The sequence below is a fragment of the Echinops telfairi genome, unplaced genomic scaffold, assembly GCF_000313985.2.
Source record: "Echinops telfairi isolate 266 unplaced genomic scaffold, ASM31398v2 ScPeMD7_21;HRSCAF=78, whole genome shotgun sequence".
Taxonomy (NCBI): domain Eukaryota; kingdom Metazoa; phylum Chordata; class Mammalia; order Afrosoricida; family Tenrecidae; genus Echinops; species Echinops telfairi.
This window is the reverse complement of record NW_022103918.1, coordinates 14932089-14941352: the sequence shown is the minus strand read 5'-3', so window position 1 is coordinate 14941352 and position 9264 is coordinate 14932089.

Sequence of the window (9264 nt, the reverse complement as noted above, 5' to 3'; positions counted from 1 at the left end):
TCCACTGATGTTACTTTCACTTAGGTTTTCCACTGAAGTATCAAACCCTGTGCACTGAGCCCAGACAAGCTACTGGAGCATCATTGCTTCTCTTTGGGTACACTGTAAAGTACAATTGAGGCAGTTCTCGTTTAATCTCAAGGACTAAACTTATTCCTTGAAATGATTTTCTTCTTGCACCATAGAAACAGACTTTTGAGTTTTTATTACTTGCTAAATCATTGGATCTCATTGAGCTTTTAGTGACGCAGACATGACCTTGGCCAACAGCAGCAGCTGGGTCCAGTGTGAGTCACTTCTGACTGCTTACTCTTAGTTTGAAGGTTCAAGACTGACTGCTGCTGCCGGCACTCTCAGGTGAGCCTTCAGTAGGAAAGTATGTTTTGTTGAATCCATGACCCATTCATAGCCTTCATCCCTACATCTACAATTACTTTGTTCACCACCCCATTGGAGAAGCACTGGGAGGTGAGAAAGCGACTGACTGGTCACTACTGAGAATTATTTGGTTCACCTAAAAGCTTTCTCCTTATCTGAGGTCCTTTGACCTCACTCAATGGGCCTATTCAGAGAGAGCCAATAACATCCCTTTGCTCAGGTCCACTACTTGGCCAATGTGTGTCATTCATCTAGAAGTGTTATTAAAATTATTAAAATACTGAAATACTAGTTGGTAAATACCAGCCTTCCTGAACCACCAATGTCCTCACTCTTCACAGTTTCGTATTTGATATTACAAATCTACTTTTAATTTACTATTTACCTGGTTTCGTGTCAAAAACTAGTGTCCGACCTCTGCCTGAAGTTAAAGATCTCTATTTCAACAAATTACTCAATGACCTGGGGACATAACCGGGGAAATAAGATGCACAGTCTAACTGTACTAACACTAGGCATCTTCAGGTTTCAGTTCATTTTCACTTGGCACTCAAGAGGTTTCACTCTGATTGTTCTGTCATAGTGGTGTGATAGATCAGATTACTGGGTGTTAGCTCAAAGCCAGTGCCCTATAATCTAACGGCCTTCCTATAATTGCTCTGGCTGATTCATGAATACCCAATACGTGGCTACATTCTCCAAAGAAGGTTAGAAGAGGTATGCATTGTTGTTGTTGTTGTTGTTGTCTTTTATCAAGAACACCAATTACCCCAAAGGCTCAGAATCTGTGAGTTAAGCCAGATTTGGAAATTTGGGAGTGGTGATCCCCACTAGGATGACTGGTCAGATTGCTATTCATTAGATGCAAGTTTTGTATGTGCAATTCTAGGAATCATGTGATCCATTAGTCATTCTGAGTGACTCTCCAGAACCACACTTAACTGAGGTCCTTGGCCTCTGACAGCCTGAATTTGGATACATATTCTCCTACTACCATTCCTAATCTATAGAAAACATCCATTAAAGCAAATGTTAAAAAGAAGGATAATACTTTGGTGAATAAGGTGCACCTAACTCAAGCCATGGTATTTTCAATGGCCTCATGTGCATGTGAATGTTGGACACTGAATAAAGAAGACCGAAGAAGAATCAAAGCATTTAAATTATGGTGTGGCACCAGCCTGTGTGATCATGAGGTGTTGAAGGAATTAGGTAACAGGCATTAGAAAACCCAAAACAAAAAACATTGTTGAGAACAAGGGGAGTCCGGGCAGAGACCCAAAATGCATCTGTAGACAGTAGGACATCCCCTCGCAGAAGGGTCACAAGGAAGGGATGAGTCAACCAGGGCACAGTATAGCTCTGAAGAAACACACAATATTCCTCTGGTTCTTTGAGTCTTCCTCACCCCCACTTTAATTACTCCAATCCTGCCTTTCAGTTCTGGCTAAACAAGAGCATGTACCGTGGTACAGATAACAGCTCATGACACACGGAATCCAGGTCAAACGAAATCCTCGGGAAAAGAAATGGGAGTAGTGATACCAGGAGGGGAGGAGGGGAGAGAGGGGGAACAGATTGCAATGACTGATGCATAATCCCACCCCCACCCCAGGGCGGTGAACAACAGAAAGGTGGGTGAAGGGCGGCAGCAGTCGCTGTAAGATATGAAAATAATAATAGCTTATCAAGGACTCACGTGGGTGGGAGGGTGAGGGAAGGAGAGGAAAAAGAGGAACTAATACCAAGGGCTCAAATAGAAAGTAAATACTTAGAAAATGATGATAGCGACATATGTACAAATATGCTTGATTCAATTGATGTATGGACTGTTATAAGAGCTGTAAGAGTCCCCCAATAAAAGGATCTTAAAATAAATAAATACATAAATTGTGGCACAAAAGAAAAATACTGAAAGCACCATGGACTGCCAAAAGTAAAAGAAAAAACAATCTATCTTGGAAAAATTACAACCAGAATGGTCCTGAGAGGCAAGAATGGTGAGACTTTGTACTTGGACATGTTGTCAGAAGAGACAAGTCCCTGGAGAAGGACATCGAGCTTGGTAAAGAAGTGGGGCAGCCCAGAGGGTCCACAAAAGGAGTGCTGGAAGCAATACAGGAACATGGTAGGGTGGCAGGATACAGGATCAACAAGCAGAAGTCAATTGGATTGCTATGTGCAACTGATGGAATTACAGGGGGAAACATCAAGAAGGTATGATATCCAGTTTTTCCAGCACCATTTGTGAAAAAAGGGCATTTGTTTCCATTTGATATTTTTGGGACCCTTATCACAACTCTTCACAATAGCCAAGGAAAGTGAAAAAAAGGCTATACCTCACAAGAAAAACCCAAAAGATATGTATGAGGAAAACTACAGAACATTACTACAAGAAACCAAAAGGGATGTTCACAAATGGAAAAATATCTCATGCTCATGGATCAATAGACTCAATAGTGTCTAGTGATGTCAATGTAGAGATGTCAATCCTACCTCAGGCACTTTATAGGTTCAATGCAATCCCAATATAAATACTAACATCGTTGGGGTTTTTTTCCCAAATAAATGGAAAAACTACCTACCAACCCCATATGGAAAGGGAAGAAGCCCAGAATTGGCAAAGAACCATTCAAGATGAAGAATAAGGTGGCTGGGCGTGCATTATCGGACTTTAAAACTTATTCTACAGCCACAGTTGTCAAAACAGCATGGTACTGGTATGGTGATAGCTAATTGAACCAATGGATATGAACAGAAAACCCAGAAATAAAAACAGCAGAACACAGATAAGGGTCCCAAAAATATCAAATGGAAACAAATGCCCTTTTTTCACAAATGGTGCTGGAAAAACTGGATATCAACCTGCAGAAGAATGAAGCAAGACCCTTACTTCACACCATACACAAGGAAAAATCCGAGATGGATCACAGACATTGAGGTAAAACCTGAAACTATTAGAATCATCAATGGAAAAATTGGGATAAAGTTAAGACCCTTAGCTCAGGGAATACATGGGCTATCAGCAATACTAAAGGATACACACCCAAAGGAAGAGAAGATAGACATGTGGAACATACTAAATATAAAACACTGTGTGCATCAAAAGACTTCATCAAGAGAGTAACGAGAGAGTTCACAGACTGGGAAAAGATATTTAGTATTGACATAGCTGACAAAGATCTTACTACAAAGTTCTACAGAACCCTGAAGCCTTACAATAAGAAGGGGAAAAAAATGAATAGCCCACTGAGGAGGAAGGCAAAAGACTTGAACAGAAGATTCACAAAGGAGGAAACCCAAATGTCCAATAAACATATGATAAAATGTTCCCAATCATTAGCCTCTGGGAACTATAAATCAAAACAACCATGAGATACCACCTAACACCCAACAGGATAGCCCAGTTCAAAAAAAACACCAGAAAGCAACAGATGCTGGAGGGGTAAAAGGGCACAGAGGAAAGATCTAGGAAGCAAAGCTATGGGTAGAGGTGTGAACATAGGTATGACTTATGTAAACATATTCATTCATAAAAATAGAGGTATTGGCCTATGTACATATATTTATATGGCAATACATTGAAGAAGTGGACAGAAATTGGGCCTCTGCTCAAGCCCTCCCTCGATGCAAGAATGCTTTCTTCTACCAACCTGACATTCTGTGATGCTCACCCTCCTGGTACGATGGCTGAAGACTAAATGGATGCATAAGCAAATATGGTGAAGAAAGTGGATGGTGCTCAGCTATCAAAAGATATAACATCTGGGGTCTTAATGGCTTAAAGTTATACAAGTGGCCATCTAGTAGAGAAGCAACAAGCCCACATGGAAGAAGCACACCAGCCTGTGTGATCATGAGGTGTCAATAGGATCAGGTAACAGGCACCAGAAGACCCAAAACAACAACAACAAAAACAACAACATATTGTTGCAAACATGGGGGTGGGGGTGGTCAGAGCAGAGAACCAAAACCCAAGTGTAAATAAGGGACATCCTCTTACAAAAGGGTCACAAGGAAGGGATGAGTCAACCAGTGTGCAGGAGAGCACCAATGAGACACACAATATTCCTCTGGTTCTTGGAGGCTTCCTCATCCCCCATTATCATGACCCCAGTCCTGCCTTTCAGTTCTGGGTAAACTGGATGGAGCATGTTCCAGATAGGAGCTCACAGCACACAGAATCCAGGTCAGATAAACCCCTCAGGAACAGAAATGGGAGTAGTGATACCAGGAGGGGAGGGGGAAGGTAAAGTGTGGGGAGAGAGGGGGAGGGGAACCCAATTGCAATGATCAACACATCACACACACACACACACACACCAGGGGGATGAAACACAGAAACATGGTAAAGGGAGACAGCAGTCGGTGTAAGATATAAAAACAATAATAGTTTATAATTTACCCAGGGGTTATGGGCGGAGGGTGGGGGCACTGCTACCAAGGGTTCAATTAGAAAGTAAATGTTTAGAAAATGAAGATGGCAACATATATACAAATATGCTTGTTATAACTGATGTATGGAATGCTATAAGAGCTCTAAGACTACCCAATAAAATTATTTTTTTAATCTTACCTCAGTACAAGAACAGTTTGTTTGAATAATGTGGCATTATATGATACTCATCTTCCCGACAGGATCGCTGAAGACAAAATGGGTGCATAAGCAAATGTGGTGAAGAAAGCAATGGTGCCCAACTATTAAGAGATATAGCATCTGGGGTCTTAAAGGCCTGAAGTTAAACAAGTGACCATCTAGCAGGGAAGCAACAAAATCCACATGGAAGAATCACACCAGCCTGTGTGATCATGAGGTGTTGATGGGAATAGGTATCAGAAATTCAAAAACAAGCAATCAGATTGACATGAAGCAGTGTAGACAAAGTGGAGACCTAAAACCTACCTATTAAGATAATTGGACAGTCCCTCACAGAAGGGCCACACAAAAGGATTACATATCCAGAGTTCAGTATAGCACTGATGAAATACATAAATATCCTCTAGTCCTTTAATATTTCTTCCCCTTACTATTACGGTCTTAGTTTCATCTCATTAATCTGGTGTGACCTGTGTATGTTCATTTGTATAATTAAGGTAGTTTGATCCATGAAATTCAAGATATACATACCCTTTAGAAATAGTTATGAGAGTAATGATTCCCTGAGGGTACAGGAAGAGAGGAAGGAAAGGGGAGAAGCGGGTATTGGGAACTGATAGCAATGATGACTATATAAACCCATTCGAGGGTAACAAATAACAGAATTGTAAGTGAATGGACACATTGGATGGTGTAAGATAGTGTAATAATAATAATATATAATATAATAATAAGAGTTCCTGGCGTGGGTAGCATTGTGGGAGGGGGTGTTAAAGGGGAGTTAATATCAAAGAGTTCAAAGAAAGACCATGTTTTGAAACTGGTATCGGCAGCAATTGTACAATGATGCTTGCTCTAATTGAATAATGGATTGTTATAATATTGGTAGGAGCTCCCAATAAAACGATTTTGTAAAAAATAATAAAAGAAGTGGGGCAGCAACAGAAAAAAATCAACCTTTGAACAGTTGGGTTGACACAATGGCTGCAACACTGGGCTGAAACATAAGCACAATTGTGAGAATGGTGTGAAGCCAGGCAGGGTTCGTCCTCCTGTACATAGGGCTGCAATGAGTCAGAACAGACTTGCCGGCATCATGATCCATGCTCAGTTGTGAAAGTCATGGTGAAGGAGTCATCCTTGGTCTCTCTTTCGAGAGGTAAACCCCATCTGAGAAGCCCACTCCAAATGTCATCTTCCCAATTCTTAGGAGTTCTTTGACACTAGCATACCAAAGAATCTATGGAATCTCTACTCTCTCTAACATGGAAGCTCCTTCTCTGATGAGAAGTTTTACTCACTCCCCAGAGCAGTCAGTTAAAACCTGCCCAACGGCTGCCCATTTGTCTCTCTGAGAAGGGCATCATCTTAAGAAATTCAAGTTGATTTTAAATTCCATTCTTCTTTCCTTGTCTAGCGTCCTCAGAATCCACACCCATCAATATGCTAAGGATGCTTTTTGCTCACATAACTTGGGGGAAAATCCTTTAACTTTGTGGTTGTGTAGCATTCTCCTCTTGAGTTTGAGTTTGTTTGTTTGTTTGTTTGTTTGTTTGTTTGTTTCCCCCTAGGCCATGCTGGGTCTAGCCTGAAGAAAGTGAATGATGGACGAGAAGCACATGAGAACAAATTTTTTCCTTTTTGTAGTTAATCCCTTAGGTCAGCAGTTCTCAACCTGTGGGTTGCGACCCCTTTGGGGGTCATAACAGTAGCAAAATGACAGTTATGAAGTAGCAACGAAAATAATGTTGTGGTTGGGGGTCCCCACCACATGAGGAACTGTCTGAAGGGGTCTCGGCCTGAGGAAGGCCTTAGGTGAAGGAGTTAACGCGATCAGAAATGGAACAGCTTTTCAGATAATGGAGAAGGAACTTCTTTGGCTGGCATATTGGTTTTCTGTTACTGCTGTAACAAATTACCATAAACTCCGTGACTCAAAAGCACACAAACCTATTATGTTAGAGTTCCAAAGGCTCGAAGTTCAATCTGGGTCTCCTGGGCTAAAATCAAGGAGTCAGCAGGACTGCGTTCTTTCTGGAGCCTTTAGTGGAGAATGTTTCCCTTGCCATTTCTAGGTTCTAGAAGGCACATATCCATTCCTCATCCCATGGCCCCCTTCCTCCCCCTAGAAGGCCGGCAACATGTCATCACTCTGACCATTCGTCCATAGTTACATCTCCCTCTGATCACAGCTGGGAAAGGTTCTCAACTTTTAAGGATTCCTGTGATTATATTGAACCTACTGAGATACTCCAGGATGATCTCCCCATCTCAAAATCCTGCACTGGAGAAAACATTGGCCCGTCACCCTGAGTGGGTTGCTTGTGTGCAGAAACGATGAGTAAACCTTGAGTGTGTGACAGCACCTACCAGGAGTTTGGTGTGAATGCTTAGTGGTGAGGAGAGAGTGGCCTTGCTGCAGACAGCAGGAACTCCTTCCAGTCAGAATGTGCTTGTGTTCGAGAATGTTTATTAACTGTAAGCCATGAGAATATTAATTATGAATGATGAAAACGTCTTGAGACTGAAGTCATTGTGCCCTAGAATGGCCCCTGCACTGGAACTTGTTTAAGTTTCTTCTTTGGGCATGCAAATCAAACTCAACCAGTGGGAAAAGTGAGAAGGCCTTCCCTCTGATGAGCATCTCTCCCTTTCCAGCTTGCCTCCATCGCCTGTCATGAGCAGCTACTCTGTGCATCTCGGGCAGTTGCCAGCTGGCTGAGGGGCTAAACTTAACCTGAATCACATCTGCAAAGTCCCTTTTGCCCCCCAAGGTAACAGAGTCACACAGTCCAGGGATTAGGGCATGGACATCTTTGGGGCAGGAGGAGAGAACATTATTCAGCTCACAGCTGTGAAACAGAACTTTGTCAAAGTTGGGCAGTTAGTAAACATGGAAGCTTCCTTTCAATGCTGAGATCCCAATATTTCCCAATGTATACCTTTAGTAGCAAATAGGATGTCTAGCAAGGTTGATCATTCAACTGGTGTTGCACATTGGCCATCACAGGATAAAACTCTGGTTACTTTGCTACAACTTCAGATCTGAAGCTGTAAATTTTGGAATTGTGTTAGCAGTCACAGAAATTCCATGATATGTATGCTGTGATCAGTCCTAAATCCATAATTTAGGGGCTTGAGCCCCACATTTTCTTTCTTAAGCTCTTCAGGGCCACAAAAAGCAGCTCTCCAAGCCCCCTGGTTAGTGAATTTCTTATGCCCCTCATATAGTTTTATGATAGTGGCCTTCGATGCACACTTCATCCCAAATTCTCATAAACCATAACTTCGTTATTTCTCTAATGCATTCCATGAGCTAAAGATTACAGTTTAAATTCTAACTATATTTGTCACTGTTTAGTTCTAACAAGCCCCCGAAATAAAACCCAAGTTCCCCTACATGAATTTTCCTGATGGCACAGGCCACCCTTTTACTACTGATGGTTCTTAGTTATAAGCAACATAAATCAACTGTAACTTAAGAAAAAACTATGTATACATAGATGTGTGTAAATATATATGTGTGTGTGATTGTATATAGATATATTGTGTTTGCATGTATTGTGTTAGGCTGGGCTCACTTGAGAAACAAATCCAGAGATACTCATATATGTGTAAGAAAGGTTTTTATATCAAGAAGTAATTATATATCAAGAAAACATCCCAGCGCAGTCCAACTAAAGTCTATAAATTTCTCTTCAGACTCACACAGCCACATGCAATGATGCAGAATTCAGGAAGATCACAGGCTGGTGGTTGCAAAGTCATGTGGATCCCAGGTTGGTGGAAAATACAGTAGGGCGCTAGCAGTTCTCCAACCTGTTAGATGAAGATGAAGACAGAGAGAGAGGCGGGCCTCCAGAGAGCTATCTATCCAGTTGCAGCTCCACATGTGGTCATCAGGCTGTGCTCTGATAGACAGGCTATACTCCACTGCCACACTTTTATCTATGCTTAAGTTGACATGAAGTTATGTAACAGAGAGAGAGAGAGAGAGAGATTACTCCCAAAATTTCCATGCAGTCTTGGGAGCCAGACTCACGATTTGAGCTAATGAAATGTTATAAAACGGACTGGTGCTGCAGGTGCCACTCTGGGAATCTATGAAAAGCCACTGTATTCTACACTGTACGTGGACAAATTATATGGTGCATCTATTATGTCTACCTAGAATTGCTGTTAGGAAAATTCCTAAACAGAGACATCCAACTGGCTGACCCGAATATCAGCTGAAGCACCTAATTTTACCACAAAAACGGCTTTTCGACTGTGCTGGAAACTCGGCTTAT